Below are 24369 nucleotides of genomic sequence, written 5' to 3'. Positions count from 1 at the left end.
TAGGCACATTATTTTCCGAGTCCGTGCACACACAGGCAAAAGCTGGATATCTCAAGAGGAACGTAGAATGTAGAGAGAGGGTACAAGAGGGGTGGATGATTGAACACGAATGTGAGTACTGATGAATGCAAGTTAGGGATGATGTGTTATTTAATCTTTATGAGGATATATTAAGGAGTAAGATTGATAAAAACATAGGTTATAATTACATTGGAATTGTGCTTTGACTATTCATAAATGATAGAAATGAAGTCGTACAAAAAACATCGTTATACTTTTTCTGAACATTATTTGCTTTCAGTTTTTGTAGAGGTCACTGGTTTGTGGTGTGTAGACATGGTCGAAATATATGGATGTGTGTAGCTTCGTGAACGTTTCAGCATTCCTACTGTACACCACTTTCATGATGCTGCGTGCACCATTTATGTAGACAGTGCCATTGCAAATCACTTTCTTGATGCTGTGCACATAATCTAGGCAGGTGCTGTCACTGTAAATCCCTGTTGTGCCCACAATATGTAGCTGTAGTCCCAACATGAATCTTACATGGTACATATTATGAAGACGCCTCACACCAAAATGTGGATTTCAGGCATTTATTCTTCATGTTAAGTCGTCCTATGACAGCAGCCCAGCTCAGCCTTCTCGGCCTCCTTCCGCCGCCACTTCTCTCCAACAGTCTTCCACTGAATGTAAACATTCTCTTTCCTCCCCCCACCTTCCATTCGAGAACCACACACACAATAAGATTCCATCATTCCACACCACAACACCTTAATTCTTAGGAATAACATTTGTTCATATATACAAATGTAACACATCTTTGCCTGCACTATTATTGTTTTAACACTCATCCATTCAGAAGAGGTACCTCTGCCACTCTGTCTTTACTCTACACTTCATCATTCTCTAGTCGCATTAAGTTTCCCAAATCGTCTCTGACCGACATGGCCATAGAATAGTTTGACATCCCCTTTCTGTACATTCCTCCCCATCTTTATTTTCACTACCACTTCTCTGACACAACATTTCTCATCTTATCTTCCCTTAGGCCTTTCACCTCTCTCCACCACCCTCCTCCTCACTTCACCATCATAAACGTTCACCACCTTCACTCTCTTCAACCAACACCGAGAAATCCGGGTGGCAGGTTTCCTCCTCCTCAAACACTGTAAAGGTGATACTCCTGTGGTATCATGCAGCGCCAATCTATACTGAACCGCCCACTCCATCACTGCTCGTACCCACTCCTTTTCCCAAAACTGACGCCATCCTCACAGCATCCATCAGAGTCCTATCCTCTGGACAACCGAATTCCCCTTTGGATGATGGCATGCTGTCGTTGAATGCCAAATTCTATTATCTTCCAAAAACTGTTTAAACTCCCTACCGACATACTGAGACCCATTATCTGAAATAATCTTCCTCAGAAATCCCTCGTGCCAAAACACTATCTCCAGAAACTGAATAATCTTCCTTGAACTAATCTCCTTCAGCGCACACACACCCTCGGGCTACTTTGACAGCACATTCATCACCACCCCATAACTATTCTGGGTTCCATGTCATTTCAACAAAATACATTATTTGGATGCAATTTACTTCATCGAAATGACTTTTTAAAAATAATATTATAATAATATAATTGTTTATTTAGCTCAGGATTTGTATTTTATTAAACTAATCTGTGAACTACAACAGGACTCTTTGCACATATGCACTCTAATCTTTTCAGTACATTGAAGTATTTTATTTAGAATATCAAATTATAATGCGCTTAATACCCATAGATTTCTAAGCGCGGACATGGGGAGCGAACCTGTGTTGCTCTGAGTTGTTTTGCTTCCAAGGAGAGCGTGTTGCCCCTGAGCAATTCCCCAGAAAAAACACTTCAAACTGCTTTTTCAGGGGGGGGTGTCGGGGGCCCCTTCCCCTCCACTGCCACACCCACCCTTTCCCCCTCCCAACCCCATCTTACTCCGCAAACATATGTACATTTCAAAGTGTTTTTTCAAATTTTCCAAGTAACTTCCACAAAGTAAATAACATTGAAGTAATTTGCTTTGTGGAAACCACAGGATACCCTACTCTGAGACCCTCATCACTAAAGGCCCCAATATATCCACAGCTGCCACATCCTACACGGCCCCAGGCACTGGAGGCACTACCATTTGCGTTCTCCTCGTAATCAACACATTGTCACTCTCCCTACACTCTTAACATCCTTTCTATACTCTTATCCATTCCATGGCACCAGCAATCTTGCCTGACCAGAGCTTTAAAAATGCCCCTTGTGAGAGACCACCAGGGGGCGCAGACATGAAGGCAGCTTAAGCCCGTGTCTCCCTCTCCAGCGACATTCACCGGAGCAAACGACACCTTCCCTTAGACAAGATTCAACGAAAAAAGTGCACGACATCGTGGGGGAGAGCACCGGAGTGCCTCGGACAAAGTTTGGGGAAAAACCGTGTAAGACTTCCCGACGAACGCAACCCGCAAAGAAATTCGGCCGAGGTCGTCATATCGCCTCCAAAGATGGCGGACGATTGACTGGCATCGGAGACCATCAACCCTCCGAGGCGGGTGAAGACGGCCCGCCCCGCAGCCTTGAGCCGCACTCCATCTGCAAGAAGCATAAAGTCACCCGGTAAGGAGGGCGGAGGGGCGCGACTGCAAGCGGAGGAAAGAGAGAGAAGTTTCATTGGCCCCACCGGCCCCTCCCCCCACGTAGCAACCCAAGAACTTCACCGCGTACCAAGGCGGATGGTCAGGGGCGCCCGGAACCATACGCGAGCAAGACTCTCTCCACCCTGAGAGCCCCTGCTACACTGATCCAACAGCGGCTCCGCCGCAGTGAATCACACGCGCACAAAGCAGGAAGGCGCACGGGGCGGGAAGGGGCGCTCCGAAGGAGGACTCTCGATCCGCAAACACCGGTGCCCGATCTCCTGGGGAAAAAGAGGTTAAAAAAAAAAAAAAAAAGAAAAAAAAAAAAAAAAAAGTCATAACAATACCATTACTTTCACCGAGAAGGGGAAGAGGCAATCCATGTTAACCCTGAGTATTATCACCACCATCCAAAGCTGAACTGGCCATAAGACCCCATTTTGAAAACATAACCAAAGATACGCAACTGGGGAAACAAGTCAACCACCTGATATTAAAGCGCCTGAGTGCCACTCCAGCCACAAGCAAACCGCAAGAACCTGAGGCCCTTAACTGCCCGTCACCGGCAGGAACTTTATTTGCCTCAGGGCAACAACACACACTTGCCAACATCCCTACGCAAGCTGGATCCTGGCACCCTGGCAACTCTGCGCGGGTTTAGTCGCCCAAACGGCGCAATGGATCAGAACGCAGTGCAAAGCACCTCTGACATACCAGGCAACGACCTCGATAGCGCCACAAAAGCGGACATCCGCCTCCTCCTTGGAGAGATCAGATCGATAAAAACAAGCCTTACAGAAACCGTCACCGACCTCCAGTCAAAGATGGCCAAGGTGGAAGACAGGTTGGATGCAGTAGAGAATGCTCAGCAATCAGGAGACATTACCACTATGCAGTATGAGGCCCGGCTCCAGGACCTGGAGCAGAAAGAGAGGGACATGGAGTCTAAAATGGATGACCTGGAAAACCGAGAGCGCAGATCCAACATAAGAATTATGGGCCTTGAGGAAACGCAAGGGGAGACTCCAACCAGTCTGGAAGGCAAAATAAAATCCCTTATCCTTACACTATATGACGGCGAAAGCCCTCCCGCCCTGCAATTTGACAGGGTACACAGAGCGGGGGGCTCATCACGAGGACCCCGCTCAGTCCTCATCAAATGCCACCACTACACGCAGAGGCAAGACATCCTACTAAAGGCAAGGAAGAAGGACACTATAGACTTTGAGGGCTCGAGGGTTAGACTGTTTCAAGATCTATCCGCAGTGACCCTGGCCAAGAGAAGAGGGTGCCGGCCCCTAACAGGCTGGTTGCAGGAAAAGGGGGTCCGATACCGCTGGGGGTACCCGTTTTCGCTCACCTTCGAGTATGATGGCGAGGAGTTCAGGCTAACTTCAATCGAGGAAGCGGAACGGGCTCTGAAACATCTGCAGAACTCAGGGGTAGATATGAACACCGGGCCCAGAAGAGGACCAACGGGCCCAATGCGCGACCCCGCACCAAAACCACCACGCCGCGGGCGAGCCCAATCCAAGTGGAAATTTAAGAAATTCAACACCCCTTGAGAAACACTCGCAGAATACTCAAGCACCATGTCCCTTGAGGCCTCACAAGGGAACGACAGTCTTGATCCCTTTTACCGAGGCACCATAAGCCAATGACTGATTAAAAGTCCGTTATGTTAAAGTTAAGGCCAAGAATTAACACAAGTTTAAATGTGCACAAAGCAGGCCGCAATAGTTGTTTAATTTTTATGCAGCAGAAATGCAATGTCGCTGGAGAGGGGTCCCTTTAGTGTGGCCCTTCTATGAAAAGGGCGTCTCATTCTCCAACATATGGGATGCTTCAGGTAGCATCTTATAGCGGGGGGGAGGGAGGGGGGGGAGGGGAAACGAGCAATCCTATAAAACAGAAATGCTAACACACTGTACTAACCCACAAACAAGTGCAAAATCTCAATATGGCAATAACCGGAAACAAAACCGGTTAGTAGCGCCACCGTATAAGCGGCAGAAAAGAAGGGCAAGACACAAGATCCATATTGATCACAATGGCTAATACTTACGGCGTAACCTTCGGCTCCCTTAATGTGAAAGGCCTTAACTCCCCTCAAAAAAGATCAATGTTGGCTCGCCAATTCAAGCAATCCGGAGTTGACGTCCTTTTTGTCCAGGAAACGAAATACACCCAGGGGGAAGAACGCAAAATTGTAGGCAGGGACATAGAAAACGCAGTATGGGCATCAGGTCCACAGAAGAAAGGGGGGGTGGGAATCCTGTACAGGAAATCTTTAGGCCTCCAAATAAAGCATACACATAGTGACAAAGGGGGCAGGTTCGTAGTCCTGAAGGGCAAGGTGAGAACACGCACGCTCACTCTCTGTTCCGCATATGCCCCTAACCAGGCCCAGTCCACCTTCTTCGAACCATTATTGGACTTTTTAGAGAACTGGCGGGAGGGCACCCTGATTTGTGGTGGGGATCTCAATGTAGTGGCGGATAGAGAAAAAGATTGGCTTTCAGTTGCGCGCAATGTTCATCCCCCCAGTCACCTACAGGGTGATAGATTCCAGAGCCTATTAAGAGAACACCATCTAATAGATTCTTGGCGAATAACACACCCAGAAGAAAGGTCATACACCTTCTACTCTCCCCCACACCAGACCCACTCGAGAATAGACTACATACTGCTAGGGGCAGAGGAGGAAGGTGCCATCTTAAAATCCTCAATTGAAATAGTGGCCTGGACAGACCACGACTTATGCCCAGTGGAATTAAACCTAGGCCCAATGCCCAGACCCGAGCGTAGATGGATTTGCAATGACTTCTTATGCAGAGACCCCATATTCAAAGAAACCCTAGCAGAAGCTATTGCTAGTTATTTTGAAACAAACGACGTAAATAATATGCCACTAAACACAGTCTGGGAAGCAGGCAAAGCCACAATTAGGGGGCTCCTCATAGCAGAAGGTGCAGCCAAAAAAGGCTTAAGCAGCTCAGGGAGAAGGAATTGAGAACAAAGATAACCACTCTAGAAAAAACTCAAAGGCAGCACCCAACACAAAATGCAGACTTGACAAGCCAAATTAAAGGACTTAGGGGAGAACTTAGAGATATATGGCAAAGCAGAGCACTTATGCAGCTCAAGTACCTTAAACAGAAGTTCTTTGAGAAGGGGGACAAGGCCCATACAATGCTAGCGAATCGACTGAGAAAACAAAAAGCGGACAGGGCTATCAATAAGATTAATGACGAGTCAGGCTCCCCCCTCACTCAACCGCAAGATATAGTCGGCCGATTTGCCAGGTTTTACTCGGACCTCTACACAACAGAAGGAAACGAGCACTCCTCGGCCATAGACCCATACCTACACACGCTCCCCCGACCACCAATATCGGAAGAACACCTAGGAGCACTAAACGGCCCAATCACCACCTTTGAAGTTAGTAGTGCAATCTCCAACTTAAAAGCAGGATCTGCCCCGGGGCAGGACGGCTACACTCCGGCCTTCTATAAAATCAATAGTACCTCTCTGACTCCCTTCCTAACTAAATTGTTCAACTCAATCTTGGAAACGGGCCAAGCCCCTCAATCATTTACTGAATCCATAATCATTGTCATCCCCAAGGAAGGTCGAGACCCCCTAGAATGTTCATCATACCGCCCCATTTCACTTATAAATGTAGACGCTAAAATTTACGCAAGCATACTAGCGGCGCGGCTTGCGATTGTCCTGCCCCAGCAGATCCACACCGACCAGGTCGGGTACATAAGAGGAAGACAGGGGGCTGACAACATTAGGAAAACCCTGGATCTCATGGCAACGCTCAGGGAGGCAGGAGAGGGCCCACTCCTTCTATCCATCGATGCCGAAAAGGCATTTGATCGCGTGGAGTGTCCCTTCTTGAGGGCAGTACTGCGGTGGGCCGGTTTAGGAAGCACATGGATCCAGGGGGCCAAAGCACTTTACCATTCTGCCCAAGCTAGAGTATCCATTAACGGTACCACCTCAACATTATTTACGCTCACACGAGGCACAAGACAGGGCTGCCCGCTGTCCCCTCTGATATACGCCTTAGTTATCGAACCACTCGCCCAGTCCTTAAGATTAAACCCCATAATACACGGAATTCCGCGCGGAGGAGAGGAATATAAATTAGCTATGTTTGCAGACGACATTCTATTATACCTCACCAGACCCACAGAATCTATTCCCGCCCTTTTTCAAGAATTATTTAGATATGGTGCCCTCTCGGGGTTCCGAGCCAACTTACTGAAAACCATAGCAGTCCCCCTCAAACCTAATATCAAATCACTAGAGCTCTTAAAGGAAGAGTGGGGATTCCTGGTACAACCCCACTCTGTCAGATATCTGGGCGTCAATATAACAGTCCCCATGACTAACCTATTTGAAGCCAACTACGTCCCTCTGTGGAAAACCATCCAGGCGGATGTACGGAGATGGACAAAGCTACCACTGTCCTGGGCTGCCCGTTTTACCTCCATAAAAATGAATGTACTACCCCGTCTATTGTTCCTGTTCCAATCCCTCCCTGTAATCGTCCCTAAACCATTCATGGTCGAAGTCAAACGGACACTCTTAAGATATCTATGGGCAAATGGGAAACCCAGAATCCCATACTCCACTCTGATTCAACCCAAAGAGTCAGGCGGAATGGGGTACCCAGACTTGGAGGAATATTATAAAGCATCTCAGCTCCGAGTTTTGTCGGACCACCTCTGGGAAAACGCAGAAAAGCAATGGGTAACCATAGAGAACGATATCTTCACTCCGGTAACGTTGAGTGAATGGATGTGGGTCCCTCCAAAAGCGATGACCCGCAGAATAAAAGAACACCCAGTACTTAAAGTCTTATGGTCCCTATGGCGCCCTTCCCAAAAAATGAAAGGAGTCACTACTTGGCCATCTCCCCTTAGTTATATTTGGGCCCCCCCCATTCGCGACCTCATAGCAGAGGTGCAACACTTTCAACCATGGCTTGAGGCAGGATTAGCAAGAGCGGGCCAAATGTGGAAGGAAGGCAACTTTATCTCATATGAAGAAGCACGAGACCCGATGCGAGGTAATGAGGTGACCCCCATGCTATATCTGCAGCTACGAAGCGCCCTGACCGACGCTAGGTGGGGCACAAAGTTAAAGCGCTCCCTCACCCCATTTGAGCAAATATTAAGCGTTCCCCAAACAATGAAGGGCTTGATCTCACGAATGTATAGAGCTCTTCTCGCAAGAGGCCACTTGAAACGCCCCCAATCTGAAACCAAATGGGAACTAGAGTTAGGCCTCATAGATCAACCAAAAGCCTGGGACACTATCCATAGAGCGGTCTGGTCATCATCCACCTCAATGCAATATAAAATGCATAACGCCCGCCTATTAGTGAGGTGGCACTACACTCCCCAGAGATTGTCTAAGATGTTCCCGGGTACGTCTCCCCTCTGCTGGAGAGGCTGTGGAGAAAACAGCGACTACTGGCACCAATGGTGGGGCTGCCGGGAGGTGCAGGCATACTGGAAGGAGGTCTTAAGCTGGATACAAGTCATAGAGGGAATATCCAGAAATCAAACCCCGACCTTGGTCCTCTTTGGTGTGGAATTAGACGAAGATGGCTCCAATGTAATTCTTACACACATGCCCCGTAACCTATTGTTGGCAGCTAGGGTCTGTTTGACGATTAAGTGGAAATCCCCCTCCCTGCCAACAAAGAACGAATGGGTAACCATGGCACATGCCATTTATGAAATGGAAAGCCTCACAGCAGCCGTACAGGAATCCAAGAAAAATGTAAACGCGATATGGCTGCCCTTCCTAGAATTTTATTCAACGTACTGGGACACTGGGAAACGAAGTAATAGATACACGCCATTGTGACCAACAAATCACATGCAGAAGACTACCCTCGCCAGCTAGCGTGCCCCTCATAAGAAAGCTAGCAAATATGACCCAGGGCTTTAAGCCTAGCACGCAAAATTCTCTATAAAAGTGGGAAAAAGTACCTCGTTATCTGTTTGTCAGGACTTATATAATTGACTATTGGAGCGCTTCCCCGGGGGTGGGCGGGGGGGGGAAGGGGTGGGGGTGGGGGGAGGGGAACGGGTAGCAATTGTTGATTCATTTACTTGCAATCTCCATACTGTCTGATTATTTTCTTGTTCTAGCTCGTGGATTTCACGAGCATTCTAAGAGACAAGTGAGAGTGAAAAATGTAATGTAATATTTGGTACTCGTTGAAAAAAGAAAAACAATAAAAATGATTTAAAAAAAAAAAAAATGCCCCTTGTGAGCCACATTCTCTCTCATTCTCAGGCACCACCTGTCTATGCCCTCTCATCAACAATTCAACCTCCATTCCCAATTTATTTCTCACCATGCGATAATACCCTTTCACATCATCCTCCGCCTCACACGCAGGCCATCCTCTACACACATACCCAACAACCATCCTATAGGACCCATCCGCACTACAACTGTCCTTCCATGCTTCCTCTTGTATCACCGCCGAGTTCTCAAACATCTCACCTTCCTCTTCCCGCTCATTAACATCTCTCTCTCTACCCACATTCCTCAACAGTGCATCAGCCACCACATTTTTCTTACCCTCAATGTGCTCTACCTCAGAATTCAATCCTTGCATCCTCTTAATCCAACTCACAATCCTTTGACACTCCACCAAAGTTTTTCCTAGTAAATATTGTTACTAATGGCTTATGATCTGCTACAATCGGGAATCCCCTTCCCCAAACAACCTGAACCTTACAATTCTCCATACACAAGCCAACGCCTACTTCTCCAACACAGAATATCTCCTCTCGGAGTCCCTCATTGCTTGTGACACAAAAGTCACTATGTTCATCTCATTACCATTAGGTTGCATTAATAAACATCCTACACTATTTTCATTTTCACCCGTAAATACATATACCTTCTTGTCACCGTCAAACCACTTCAATACAGGCGCATCCAACAGCTCCTGCTTGATCACCTTGAACTCTTCTTTGTACTGTTCATCTCACACAAACCTCACACTCTTCTTGGTAAGGTATCATGCGTTTCATTTTTTCAGCAAGAATCTTGTTAAATTTACCATTATGTTCCACCAACCCGAAAAACGCAGACAGCTTCACCGCCTCAACTGCATCCAATTTCGGCTGCACTCCTTCCACAGACAGTTCTTATTCCAAATAATGAACCTTTCCTTCACAAAATTCTCATTTCTCAATAGACATTGTTTGCACAGCTTCACACAAAATTCTCAAAACTCCCTTACATCTCCCATCATCTCCCATCATGTTCACCTCTTATTTCCACCAGACCAAAATATCATCCTGATAACACTGTACCCCAGTCAAACCCTACCAACAACCTATCCATCACCCTCTGGAATACACTTGTTTCCGAAAGTAAACCAAGCCGCATATATTTGTACCGATATAACCCAAAATGGTGTTATGAACGTTTACTCCACCAACTCCTCAAGCAAGTTAACTTGATGGTATGCAGATTTCAGATCCAAAATCAAAAACATTCCCGCCCGACACTTCCACACTCAGGTCATTTATTTTAGGCAAAGGAAACCTATCCATAACTACAATCTGGTTGAGTGCCCTTAGGCCCACAAATAACCTCACTACTCCAGAGCGCTTTGTTACAACCACCACAGGACTCACCCAGTCAGTAGCCTCAGCCTCCTCTATTATACCTTCCTTCTCCAACATTGTACCTCCTCCTTTATTGCTGCCTTAAAGGCCAATGGCACCACTCTAGCCTTCATGTTCACCAATAGTGCAGCCTTCCTTACTCTAATCATATGCACAAATCCCATCAAACATACTGTTTGGGCTTTGAACACTTCCGGATACCACTACTCAACATCCCTTGCATCTCCTCCCTCCATTGGAACACACTACCACAAAAACCTGATCAGGATGATCCAGATCTAGTTTGTTTTATCCCCAAATCAGCTTGCACATCCCATGACAGCAGACACCCCCCCCTTTTTTGTTGCTTGCATTCTACCCCTCGCCTTCTTGTTCTTAAAACTGCAATGCAGCTTCAAACTCCCCCACAATTTATATCGGCGCCTCGCCATAAGCATGGGCAGCCACATCACTTTTTTTAATACACACCAATTCATTTTCTCCTTCGATGTCCCCACATTCATCAGTGTATAATCAGCCGCAATGTCAATGCACATATTTACTCCCACTCCATCCACATTAATGACTGCATGTGGCTTATTCCACAGAGGATGGACATTTACAGCATTAACAACACTTACTTCCTCATCTTCATCCCTCCCATACATCAATGTCCCTCCCAATGACATTGTGACCTCATGTATTGTCTTCGCCCCTCCAGACCAATGCTTGCCACACTTGGCAATATCTCCCTTCCTCCTACAATCCCTATACACTACATGATAAGCAAAACACTCATCACTAACTGTTCTGTTCTCCTGCAACAGTAACATCTCTTGACAAACACGTTTCGCCTTATTGTCTGCCTGTTTCGCTTTCCCTTCCATCTTCTGCTTCAAACTATTTGCCACTATCCTTAAAAGCTTTGCTCTTCACAGCCTTCTCCGCTACATTCACACTGTCTTTCTGAGAGTTTCGCCAATCTCCATCCAACTCTTTAATACAGGCTTCCATGTGCTCCACAATCTTTGCCACTTCGATAGCCCTTTCCAGTGGAATATCTCCCTTCCCTCTAAAGTGCTTCACGTATTTTATGGCTGTTGCACTTAATCATGAACTGGTCTCTTAAATGTTCCTCCTCTACAATGTTCAAAACCACATTTTATAGCCAGCCCACAATGAATGAATTCGCTTTCTGCTCCAACAGGAGTCTGGTCCAATCATTTCAGCGAACGTCAGCTGATACGCAGGCGCTCACAGAGAGACTGGCTGCTAGACTGCTGTCAGCGGAGCCTCGTCGCCGATGTTATGAAGACGCCTCATACAAAAATGTATATTTCAGGTATTTATTCTTCACTTTGTCATAGGACGGCAGCACTGCCTTCTCAGCCGCCTCCTCCTGCCAGCTCTCTCACCCTTTACAACCATCTTTCACTGAATCTAAACATTTTCTTTCCTACCAACCTTCCATTCTATAACCTCACACACACCAGATTCCAGCATTCTACCACTTTAATTCTTATGAATAACTAACTATATACACGTCAATCACACACACCCCTCCACGCCCCAGAGACCAGACCCTGTCATAAGAGGGGATGGGGACCCCTCTCAGGCTGGGGTGGGAGGCCTACCACTGGGATTCCCAGAGGGTGTCCTATGACTGGGGTGGGAGGGCAGGGGAGTTGGGAGGGATACAATCCCTGTCCCTTCTAACTGTGCCTGCATGTCGGAATTGTGTACCACTTCTTCTTGCCCCATATCTGTACAGCACAATGTTGGCAAGTTTCTTTCTTGTCCTATAAAACCTCAAAAACCAGCATGTACAGCGTTGGAAGACCAAATGAGCAGACAGCCTGGGAGATAGACCGCAGAGAGCTGGTAGCTCAAGAGCAATCCACACCACAGCCAAAAAGAACCAATGCACTATGCGACAGGGATCCACACAGGGGAAAAAATCACTATCAACTGCGAGGAGGTGGAGCGTTTTTCTCCAGGGAACAGGGATACCTGCAAGTGCCACCAAACCCACATGGACACTCTTCTTACCTGTGATGGGGCCGCAAAGCGGTTGCCATGGCGAACCAGTGTCTTGCATATGCTGGGAAATGCTAACACGAACTGAGACTTTAAACTCTATTATCGTTGCAGTGTGTCACCATGGACCAACATCGTCGGACCAGCAGACAAGAAAGGTGCGGGACTTAAGTAACCTTTTGTGTTTGTTCTCACCTGTGTCACCTCCCTTGGGGAAAGGGAAGCCAGTGGATGGCCCGGGGAGCAATGAGAGGGAGAGAGCCAATAGAGGTGTCAGAGGAAGGATAGGAGAGATAGGAGACAGACGGGGTGGGTTATTCGGTTGAAGTGAAAGGAGTGGAAGGAGGACCAACAGACCAAGCAGAGGAAGGACTGTGTAGCAGATCGTGGAGGAGAATTGCTGAAGAAATGTAAGATGAGATATTGGTTAGTGAGAGAACGTGGTACTTTAGTTTGAATGTGCATGCAAGGTGTTTGTGAATAAGGCTAAGAGAGAGAGTAGGGAGTAAATTAGGAAGTGAAAGTAGAGTGAGTATTAGAGATGGCGTGGGCGGAGAGTAGTGGAGATGGAGAGTGCTAGTGGAGAGTAGAAGTGGAGGAGCGAGTAGTAAGGTGGAGAGTGGCAGTGAAGTGAAGAAGGAAGAGTAATAGAGTGGAGAGTGGTAGTGGGGTACAGAATGGAGAGTAGTGGCGGATGGGTGGAGGTAGGTAGAATAAAGCGGCGGAAGGACTGTGTAGAAGAATGTGAAGGAGAATTACTGAAGTGTGCAAAATTAGATATTGGTGAGAGAAAGTAGTACTTTTGTTCGAGTGTGTGTGCCCAAGGTGTGTGATTGTAACTAATATAGGGAGGGTAGGCAGTGAATGATTGGGTGACTGGGGAAGTGAAAGGAGAGTGTGGGAGAAGGTATGGGTAGAGAGTAGTGGAGAGAGTAGTAGTGGATTGGAGAAGGGAGAGGCACAGAGAGGGGAGAGTAGTAAAGTGGAGGGGAAGCGTGGTAGTGAGGGAGAGAGAGCACTAGAGGATAAGATCAGAGGGCGGAGGTAGAGGGCAGAAAGAGAAACACCGGAGGGATAAAATAGGACGCAGAAGTGATAGAAAGGAAAAACGGTGGGCAAAGCAGTAGGGAGGAGAGTAGGAGAAAAGGGAGCAAGAGATAGGGAGAGGACCAGGGGGCATGGAAGGAAATGACTAGTGGTGCCCGAGTGTATGGAATGTACCTATGCGCACATCATACTATCTTCGGAAACTGTAGATCTGGGACCACCTACATTGTTCCTAAAGGGAGTTATGAAGAAATCGTTTGCCTTTAAGCCATCATGATCAGTCAGACGTTTGCTTTAAGATACTGGGGGTTCTCGATATGTAGCGTCACGCCTTAGGTTGAGGGACGCCTAGTGCTTAGTAGGTGTTTGCAACACTTTCACAGCATAGGATTGTGAGGGTGGGGGAGGGACCAAAGGTTAAGAGTGGTATGAATGGAGTGACAGGAGCATTCTTCCAATCAGGGGAAACACATCATGATCTTGTAAGGGTCTGCCAAAAACCTAATTGGATGAATGCTCGACAGGAAGGAAAGAGCAAGCCTAACTACATTGTATTCTTACACAAATCCCAAAAGTCCATATACATAGGAATACTGTGGCAAAGCTGGCTTTTCCAGCATTCAGCCAAAAGTAAAGGCTTACGGGGTGAACAGAACAAACTAAATATAACAGAAATAGTGTCAAACTCCGCAGAACCAAATATCCTAAACACATGACTGCACCGCAAGGATTTGGCCTGTCAGCAGCATTAATCCGGCCTCTGTCCGTGTCACCTTAGTGGCTTTGGAGCAGCAGTTGCCAGCCCAGCCAGCCAAGAGCACACCAGACCCAGACGATAGACAGGCAGCAGGCCTTTTCGCCTTAGGGACCTGGGAGCAGGCAAGTATAGCCACTGCCATTCCCGAGAAAGAATACTAGAAGGATGTACGGGAAAAAAAAAACAGAAGTTTAACTGTAAGTCCTCATGGGAAGAACCAGACCACTGACACGTAAAGGGTAAAGAGGAAGCGGGCACTGGTGTTACTAAACTCCTATGCAAATTTGACCACACCACCCTGTCCCTCATCGAACTGCACAGGTTCCCACTGCAAACGCGCATCTTCAATTAAAAAAAAAAAGTTTTATTGGTTTCATGCAAATAAACATAAGCAAAAAGAAACCTTTAGCAATTTAGTTCAGTTCCTCCAATGTTACATGGCAATACTCTTACATATTCAGTTACAAAAGCAAAAACAACAAAACAACCGAAGGATGAACACTAAAACAAGCTCCAAAATCATCGCCTATGTACATGTAAATATCAAATAAGTTACCAACATATCCTCAAATTTCCATTTACACTTTTAAAATTAACATAAAATTTCATAACTACCAGTACCAAACCAACCCTTTCCCCTATTAACACCAAGCCCCACCATTCATCGGTTGACAAAGATCTAATTTTTCCCGATTGCTCTCCCAAATACAATGTTCTGAGTTCCGTTAATGCCGTACAGGTTGTAACTAAATGGGCTAAAGATTCGACCTGACCCTTTTCTTCACAGTAGCTACAATATACGTTTCCCTCTTTATTTGATGCCTCCTTAGTTGAACCTCTTTTGTGGGCATGATGTTCAGACGGCATCTCATCAAAAGATCTCTATAATATGAGGGTCTGTGATCCACCAGAATTAAGGACATTTGCTGCCTTCTCTCTCTATATCTCCAGAACCTCCTCCCATCAACCCAGAGTTGCCCCATGCTCCTACGTTTTAGGTAGGAGGTCAAGACCCTCCTCGTCAGGGAATAGCTCCTCCCTTACACCTAGGTCCACACACCCTCCACACCCCACTTAATCTCAGAATGGGTGATCTGATCCCTCCCCACCCCCAATTTCCCAACCTGGTTGCTTGTAGATCCCTTGCTGTCAAACTGCCCACCATCCACTGCCCCCATTGTGGGCTCCCCATGTCGTCCCACCAAATGATTTGTAAAGCGCTCTGTTGCCTCCCGGAGATAGGTCCACACTCAAATACCATAAAAAGTATATTAAAAGGGCCTGCAGGTGGTGCCCCAGGAAGCACAAAAAAAAGAGGGCGTGCAGGTTAAGGGTGCATTTCAAAGATAGTCTGGTTCAAACCTCTGGCAAGCAGAGGCATTTCAGCCATAGTCATTAGAAAAAGAGGGAGACCCTGGAGAAGATAGGGCTGCATGCCCCACGGATGAACCATGGCTTTCCTAAATTCAATAAGGGTATTTTTACTGTGTGAAAGGTTGCATTCTCTGGTCTTGTTCTCTGAAGATGGCTGTTCTGTAAGTATAGCAAGTATAGAGAATGGAGGGACTGGGTGTGGGCAGTGTTGACAATATTTTGTGGCCCCCGTTTCTTGGCTCTAACCCAAGACAGGGCAGCATCCATTCCTGGCTTTGGTCAGGGACAGTTCTCATGGAACCACCCACTCCCACCCCGCTGCGGAGGGAGGAGCGCTCCACCTGCTAGAATAAAACTGCTGCTAATAGGAGATGGGCTACACCCCGAGTTCTTAGATTACTGATAGAGAGACAAGAGATAGGCTTAAAAAAAGTGTTTAAAAAAAAGGCAGAGCTAAATTAACATTTGAATTGAGACTATTTGAAATGCATACAAATCATAATAAACCAACTTGACAATATAGTAATTGATATAGAGACATGCTGAGCAAATATATATGAAGTAGCTTTATTAACCCATCCTAAATGGAAGAGTAAAACTGAAAGCAAAAACACTAATGTGAGCTTAAAATAATCGCCTCTGGGTTTTACAACTGTACTATCAAGACTTAACAGTGAAGGAAAACATATGCAACAATCACCTGCTTGTAGTCATATAGCTGTATGCACCCCTCCCATTTCTAACCACCAACATTGCAAGTCATAAGGTTCATGCCAAAGACTATCGCTACTGCCCATTAACGGCTGTGTCTGCAGCCATATAACGTAACCGCCTCCCATTTTAAACAGAAACAAGGAAGGCTTAGGAATTTTGACAGACCCCTCGGGGTGAGCCCCCCTTGTGGTCTGTGACTAATGTGCTTAAATGCAAAACAAAAAGGCAAACCAGGGCAAATCTCTTCCGAGCTCAGAAGTTAATCTCTGGTCACTGGTAAAATCTGATAACTATGAGAGCAGTGCTGCAGTGCTGTGTGGCGATTCAGGATGGGCTTTTTTTTCCGGTTCCGGCATAACAATTTTTGCCAGGTTTCAGTTCCATGGAAATCTGGCACCATTACTACACTGGGCGTGGGGGTATATACAGTGAAAGGAAAAGGTAGATTTATTATCTGTGGGAGTATATAAAGTTACATTGATGACACCATCAATGTTTCAGACCTTTCAGTTTCAAGTGCCGTTCGCAGAATTGACAAATGGAAAGTAACTTTGGCAGGATGGATGAGGCGACAAGTGGGGCCTGAAGCCAATGCAGTCGGGCCCACCGCAGTGACATTAACATTTGTAAATGCCCACACAGCGCTCGTCTACGCCTCTGCTATAGCTCTCTGTCCAAATACAATGCAGATGGAAGACAGACAAAACACTTCAGGATGAAAAGGGCAGCACAACAGGAAAATAATACTCTTCCATAGATGATATAGACAGTAGCAAGGGCTGAACAGCAATGCCTTGAAGGGAAGGTTGAATAGGACTGTTCTTAATTTACTTTATACATGTTGACATACATTATTAAGGGTCTCTTGGGGCTAGATAGGGGTTGGTGGTCTTAAGGGCAAGGTGGCGTTTCCAAAATAAAGAGGAGGGGAGTCCATATTTATATTTCCGTTCTCCACAGAATAGTGGGTTTCAGAGAGTAGCTGCAAAGGCTGAAGAAAGCCATGACGCACCCTTTTCCTTGAGAAGGCAATATGTTGAAACCCGAAGATCAGCTTTAAGTTGGAGAGTAGAGTGTACCAATTCCTCTTGGATTAAAGAGGATCCCTTGCCATGATAGACTGGAGGCTTAAATGCATGGGGTCTGAATTTGTGTCTGAATTCTGTATAGTCTATAATAAGGGAGTAAGGAAACATGTCATGATGCCTGCCCCCGGGAAACCAGACCAGGCCCAGCAACCCCAGAAGCAGGCATCATGCCATTTGGAGCAAGCCCAAAAACCCCAGCTAGGGGCTGTTTGGGTGCAGTCCTGGCGCCAGGCTCATAAGAATAGAGTCAGTCCTGGCGCCATGGGCGCCAGGCTCATAGTAGAAAACCTACCTGATGCAGACCACGCTGCAAACTTACCTGATGCAGACCATGCTGCAGGAAGCCACAAGCCAAATGAGGCTTAGGAGGGACTATTTTACCTAAGGGACTACTTTTTACTCGGGTGGGGCTGTGGAAGAATACTTACCTGGGACTACTTCCAAGGCTATTTAAACCACGCCCGGACAGCAGCACACGCTTCGCGTTATTCTGCATCCAGCAGCGTAACGCTCACCGTGCCTGCATCAGCAGGAGAGTCTTCAGCCACGCCCGCCTCGAGTCCGGAGCTCCTGGAAGCAAGAAGAAAGAAGGAGAAAAGGTCAGAACAGGAGTTTTACCTTTAATCCTTACCTGAATCCTGATCCATCACGCCACGGAGCTGGAAGAAGAAGTCTTTAAAAACGCCTTACTTCGCATCCTGCAGCGCCGCGCTGTACTCACCTGCCTTTGCAGCACTTCAGCATTCCATCACGCTCTTCTCCATCTCGCGGCCGCTCTCCGACACCTAAGGAGGACAAAAACAGCAAGGTGAGCCAAGGGAATACTCAAAGACTGTACAAGTCTGTACAAGTCTGTACAAGACTGTACAAGACTGTACAAGACTGTACAAGACTGTACAAGACTGTACAAGACTGTACAAGACTGTACAAGACTGTACAAGACTGTACAAGCTACCCCCCAAGACTTACCTGATTTATCACAGGGGGTACTAACCTCATTTCGGGTCGGCGCTGCCTCCGCTGCATCTCCGCCGTGCCCCGGCCCCTATGGGGAAACAACAGAACAGAAAGGCGCAATAAGGGGAAACCGATTTTTTCCCAATAGGCTTACCTGGTTTTACCGCTGGAGGCATCAATCCCCAAGACCTCATACCACATCAGCGCCTGAATGGGGGAAAAGCCACATGTTATACATTGACACCATTTTATCGAACTGAGCCGGATAATATAAACCCTTACCTGCATCTTACCGGTTGCCACGTGGAACTCTTCATAAGGGCAATTCAGCAGAGTGAAGGTCAGACGTTTTTTGAACTCTTACGAACTTTAGACTTACGGCGTCTCGCCGGCATTCTTTGAGTCAATACCGTTCTGAAACTCACCAACTCCTCCACGACAGTGAAGAAACTGGTCATCTACGCGCCCCTGCGCTCGAAGCAGGATGGAGAGCTCATCTTTCCAAACCATCAGGTGAGAGCATTGAGGAAATCCAAAAGTGGCCTGTGGGAAGAACTACAGGAGAGGGGAAGGTGGGGTTAGCGCTCGAACTCCACAGGTGGTTAATTCCCTTTCTCCATTACAGAAGGATATTCCTACGAGTCAAACAAACGAAGCTGGGTGGGCCGGGCCAGTCCAGTCCATCATCTCGGCACTACGCGTCTCACTGGTGGAAACAACAGCAGGCCAGTTCAGATAGACGCCCCCGTGGGAGCCAGGTGAGCGTAACACATGTGATGCCCACGTACACTGCATCATCAGGTTCATGACAGAAATCCTGGAACGGAGTTCATGGACAAGGCATTTCTTTTAGTGAAGTCTAAAAAGAACACATTTTTCTCTATAGGACCTACAGGGATTTCTGAGTTCATATTTTTTTAATTAGGGATCTTGCTTGCATAATCTCTCAACAAGCCCAACTATGTCGCCCCACATCATAATGAGGGATCATGCCATTGCTACAGAACCAGACAAAATGAAAGCAAGCTACAACACCCAAAGCACTGAAGCACTGCACCCGTAAATGTATTTTTCTGGTTAAAATCAAGTCCCAGCCAGAAACACCAGCCTCCCCCCCCCCACCCGCACACAAAATGAACAATTCATGTGTTACCCATATCCAACCCGCTAAACTTACAGCTGTGTAAAAGAATATTTCTTCCTCAAATGTTCCACCTTTAGGCAGGCTGGAAAGCCAACTGTTGCAGTCATACCCAACTTGCTCAGGTCCCCATCGACCTTGACAAGGGCCCTCTTTCTGGCCACAGTCTCTTCTCTCATATCTGGGAATAGCTGAAGGAGGTGACAAAAAGAATAAGACCTCCTTATGGCCAACAGCGTTTTGAGTCAACTTTTCCCTCTGCTTCATGGGGGCGTATGCCAGCATCACTGTTCCCTCTCAGCCACCTCCCCGCGGCTGGCCTTTAGTGTGAAGCCTGTGCAAAAGGCTAATTATCCTCTACTCCCCACCGCTAAAACCACCAAGAAATGCGTACATCAACTCTTCCAACAGTACAGGCAGATGCTCCATTACTATCTTCAAGGGCAACCCAGTACATGCAATTGAGAGCCTCTATGTGCATTCTCTAGGACCTCTAGAATAAATATCCAGAAAATCTTAATAGGTATATGCTCAAAGTCCTTCACACCCTTAAAATTGAGCGACTTTTCCTGGTACGCTATTCTAAGATAGACAGTCTATACATACTTCTCAGTCCGCACCACCCTACACGATGACTTCTACAAATTGGTTCCATCACCCCAACATCCAACTTGATCTTCTTGATCCTGGAGACCGATATGCATATAGGGTATATAAGGACCTAAGGGGGGGGGCTCCCTGGGCAGAGGCACAATACAACTTTTCCTAGACTAGACACCAGTGAAGTAAGACCACTATGGGGTGTTGGTGCAGAACACATGATAACACAACAACAGATGTCATCTGTTTCTAAACAGCACCCTCCACTTCCATCTCCTGCAAACGGTCCCTTCCGAGATCCAGAAGCGACAGTGAATGCAGGACCTGGTACACCTGCACGAAAACATGCCTCAACCATCTGCCGCAACAGAAATGCAGAGATAGAATCTCAGAGCCACAGCTGGAGGGGGCAAAATGTTGCTTAGGCTATACCTGAACCAGCAGAGGAACTGTAAAAGTAGTGCCACTACTAAACGTCTGGTTCCTTAAGGTTCACTGTACTGTGCAGCAGTGCCCCTCTGGACTCCTTTTCCCCCTTCAGCGTCGACACCACCTTACGGTAGGTTGAATCTCCCAGCAATGGTGCTGGCCGTGGGGCCTACACACCTCACAGGTTCACTGTTTTAGGCTACTACATTCAGGTTTCTCCCAAGTGCCCGAAGATGAACAAGTTCATTTGTGCAGATATCCCTTCAGCAGGTTAGAAGAATGTCTAACATGCCACCGCTGGCCTGTATGAGAAGTCAGTGAGCCCAAGCAGAATGCAGCTATTTTGGGGCCTAGACACCTCTCTGTCACACTACTGCATCACACTACTGCATTTCTAGTGCAAAGTTCCTTTCATTCATAACTGTGGGTGAGCCCCTCTGTGGATGGGACTGAAGCAAGACACAAAGTATGGTTACGTAAAAAACACTTTGCAAGGCACATGTGCAGATACACTTAACACCAGGTCTTCCCTAAGACATACACCTGGCCCAAATTCTCAGTTCTTTCATCCAGTTCATTTATTACAGGATTGCTTTAAAATGGGTCTGTAGGGTGGTTCACATGTAGGAAAGTACAGTAGTGACAAGATGCGAATAAGAACATTGAGTAACTTGTTCTCATGCCTAGCTCCCATCCTGTGTCTACCAAATGTGTGTGATATTTCCAAATGACCCTAATGGTTGAGCAAATATAAAAGAGGACAAGAGAGAAAAAAAAAATCCTAAATCTCTGTCAAAAATGTTCTTCAGAAATGCTGGGCCAAACTGAGCATCCAACCCTGGCGCTAACATTTGTTAAGTAATGCCCACAGAATAAATGGTGTGTAGCCCAGGTAGAAGCTTTGCAGATGATGCATTGATTAGATTGTTAAGCCAGGGAAAGGTACAGCCATGCTTTGAGAAACAGTTGAGTCCACACTAGACCCAGAAGTTTATGTAGAACCAAAGCACTAAACCTCTGTAATAGGGAGCAAAGTTTATTCGGTAGGCACAGGAAGGTAATCGGGAACAGGGGGCCTCTTCCAACCGCACGGACACTTGCGCACATCCCTACCACTATACGGTCTCTTGCCTAGGCACCATAAACAATAGAATGCAGCTTTCCCCCACGATTAATTCGGCCTAGCTGCACACATACACCACCTTGCACACCTCAACAAACTTTAAAAACGCAGCTATCCTCCACAATTAATTTGGCCTAGCTGCACAGTCTCATATACAAGTACCACCTCAGCTAGAATTCAGCTGCCCTCAAGACAATTCGACCTAGCTGTACACATACAGAGTGCACACGCGCACTACTTACGACTATGACTCTCTCCACTGACCTGGACTGCGGTCCCTGAGGGTGTTCAACTAACAGCAAGATGAGATCATACCAATGGTGAAAGTCGCTATACAAATGTCCCATAACATGGTACTCTAAGGGGACGTGACTCTGGAAGGCCACAGAGACCTCTTTCACCCGGACCAATAATATGTGCAATTGCTTTGAAAGACAACAGTCTCTTAGAATAGGAATATAGAATGCAATGAATCATCACGCGTGCAATACAGGTTTTATCTCGCATACGGACAAATCTGTTATGGAGGACCACACTGATGTTTGACCTTCTGTAAGCACTAGTGGCAGAAGCTAGACAATGTGCTGGAACATTAGTTTGTGGTGGAAAGCTCTGTGGCTTCATTGATCTCTTCCATATCGAACAAAGCTTACCAGAGATCAGGTTTTCACAGACCAACCCAATAAAGTCAGACCAAGGTAAGGGATGACCTGTCGGGCTTCTCCAGTGCTAGAAATTACTTGGAGCAATAGTAGTATGCAATAGTTGGTCGTGAAAGCCAGAGTACCAGAATCAGAGGCCGCTGGACCTTCTAGCGACAAGGGACCAACTTGACCAGTTACCCATCCGGGGGCGGGTTTAAAAAGACACTATGCCTCTAGCACAACTACTTTAGCGTAATCAGACATTCCTTTGTGCCCGTCTTGGGAGCATATGATCCTCTGCCAGCTGTAAGACCAACTGTACATGTGTGGTGGGAGAAGGCTAAAGAAAAGTCCTCCATATAGGCAAAAACAGACCTTCCACCGGAAGAACAAGTTACTTCTTACCTTGTAACATTCTTTCGATGGGATGTTCTTCCGACGTATTCCTTATCTTTGATAGATCATCTCCCAGCTTGCTGGCCTCGGAAACATTTTTTCAGTAGAGGGTGCTGCGCGTCAACGTCCCTCGAGCCGATGTCCCTCGACGGCCTCCGTATTGGTGCCAACGTCATCATGCGTATAAATAGACTTGCGCAGCGTCCGTTGCTCAGTTCCGTTTTGACGTTAACAGTTGTTTTACATGAATTGGTTATTGACCTTGAAGGAGCGTAAGCTGCAACTACAAGGGAAGTATTACTGCGGGGATGGATGGGAGGGGCGATAAGGAATACGTCGGAGGAACATCCCATCGAAAGAACGTTACAAGGTAAGAAGTAACTTGTTCTTCGAAGGGATTGTGTCCTCCGACGTATTCCTTATCTTTGATAGACTCCCATAGCAGTGGTGTGCAATTGGAGGTGGGAGTAAAACGCCATGTTTCCTTTTAGGAATGAACCGAATGTAATACGGCTTTGCCAAACCTAGACTCTTGACGAGAGGAGGAATCCAGGTTGTAAAATCTTGTGAAGGTATGTGCGGACGACCATGTGGCAGCAGCACATATGTCTCGAACCGGAACCCCTTTTTGGAGGGCCGAGGAGGCTGCGATACCCCTGGTTGAATGAGCCCCAAGATTATTAGGAGGCTCTTTCCCTGCTAGTTTGTAACATTCCAGGATGGCCAAAATAATCCATCTGGAAATGGTTTGTCTTGTTATCGGTAGTTCTAATTTGTGCCCTGAGTAACCTACGAACAGTTGGTCTGCTTGCCTAATCCTAGCAAATCTGCTGATGTAAAAGCTTAAAGCCCGCTTTGGGTCCAGCCTATGTAGCCTTTCTTCCACTTTCCCCGGATGGGGAGGTGGATAGAATGAAGGTAAGGTAATTTTCTGAGTGATGTGGAATTCAGAAACCCCCTTTGGGAGGAAATTAGGCTTCACCTGTAGGACAACTTTGTCTTTATGAAAAATTGTATGAGGGGGTTTACAAGATAGAGCTTGTAATTCGCTCACCCTTCTAGCAGATGTTAAAGCCACTAATAAGACAGTTTTAAGGGTAAGAAATCTTAGCGAACAAGGTTGGAGTGGTTCGAAAGGAGTACCCATCAGGAAATGTAAGACTACATTTAAGTCCCATAAAGGAACTTGGAAAGGTCTTGGAGGGTAGACATTAGTTAATCCCTTTAGAAATTGCATTCCTAAGGGTAATTTGAAATATGAAGGCTCCTCTGCAGAGCGCTTGAAGATCGATAGCGCTGAGAGATAGCCCTTGATAGTGCCAATTTGAAGGTCTGAATTTGCCAAATAGAGTAGAAAGGATAACACCGTTGGTGTACCACATGAAAAGGGGTCAATATTCTCTTCTCTACACCAACTGCAAAATTTGTTCCAACAGCAGCGGTATAAAGACTTTGTTGCTGGCCTTCTGGCCGAAAGCAACACCTCCATTACGTCATCAGGGAGGTCCCAATCCTTTTATCTCAACCTTTCAGAAGCCAAGCGTGAAGGTTCTGATGTCTGGATGGAGAACCTGACCTCCCTTCTGTGAGAGAAGATTCTCCTTGAGTGGAAGGCGAATTGGAGGGCAGATGGACATGTCCAGAAGGTCCGGGTACCACGTTCTCCTGGCCCAGTCTGGGGCAAGTAGGATCATGGTCCTCTGTAATCTTCTCAACCTCCTGATCCTTTGAGGAATGACA

The 24369-nt window shown here is 46.6% G+C and overlaps 1 protein-coding gene across 1 annotated transcript in view; it reads right to left on the bottom strand.

The window, feature by feature from the left end:
* Positions 1 to 24369, bottom strand: part of TIMM50 (translocase of inner mitochondrial membrane 50) — an 824572-nt gene that overhangs the window by 82403 nt on the left and 717800 nt on the right. The gene's annotated exons all lie outside the window — the stretch shown is intronic.

This window comes from Ambystoma mexicanum, chromosome 2p (assembly GCF_040938575.1).
Source record: "Ambystoma mexicanum isolate Mex_15411 chromosome 2p, UKY_AmexF1_1, whole genome shotgun sequence".
In the NCBI taxonomy this organism is placed as follows: Eukaryota; Metazoa; Chordata; class Amphibia; order Caudata; family Ambystomatidae; genus Ambystoma; species Ambystoma mexicanum.
This window is presented reverse-complemented; position numbering and strand designations above follow the sequence as displayed.